Raw genomic sequence first — 299 nt, forward strand, 5'->3', positions numbered from 1 at the left:
ACTGCAAACAGTAAGTCTAACAAGGCACTTGTCAAGTTGAAACTGTAATCTAAATGACTTTTTGTTCTAGGAACCGTTTCTGAGGAGCGCACATTCACGGTCTACCTTGGGGACATCCCTGAAGATGTCGCGTTGGCTGCAGTTCATTTGAATGGACAGGAATTTTTAGTTCCTTTTACAAATACAAGCAGCTACAACATCACAAAAGTTGTCGTTCCCAACCACACTCATGGTTACACTCTGACGGTGCCTTTTGATGACCCTGTCGTCATGGAGCGGGTAAAAGTTCTTTTAATTAT

The 299-nt window shown here is 42.5% G+C and overlaps 1 pseudogene; it reads left to right on the plus strand.

The window, feature by feature from the left end:
• LOC116686311 (uncharacterized) overlaps nt 1-299 on the plus strand; it is a 114,164-nt pseudogene that overhangs the window by 2,314 nt on the left and 111,551 nt on the right.

The sequence above is a fragment of the Etheostoma spectabile genome, unplaced genomic scaffold (assembly GCF_008692095.1).
Source record: "Etheostoma spectabile isolate EspeVRDwgs_2016 unplaced genomic scaffold, UIUC_Espe_1.0 scaffold352, whole genome shotgun sequence".
NCBI lineage: Eukaryota > Metazoa > Chordata > Actinopteri > Perciformes > Percidae > Etheostoma > Etheostoma spectabile.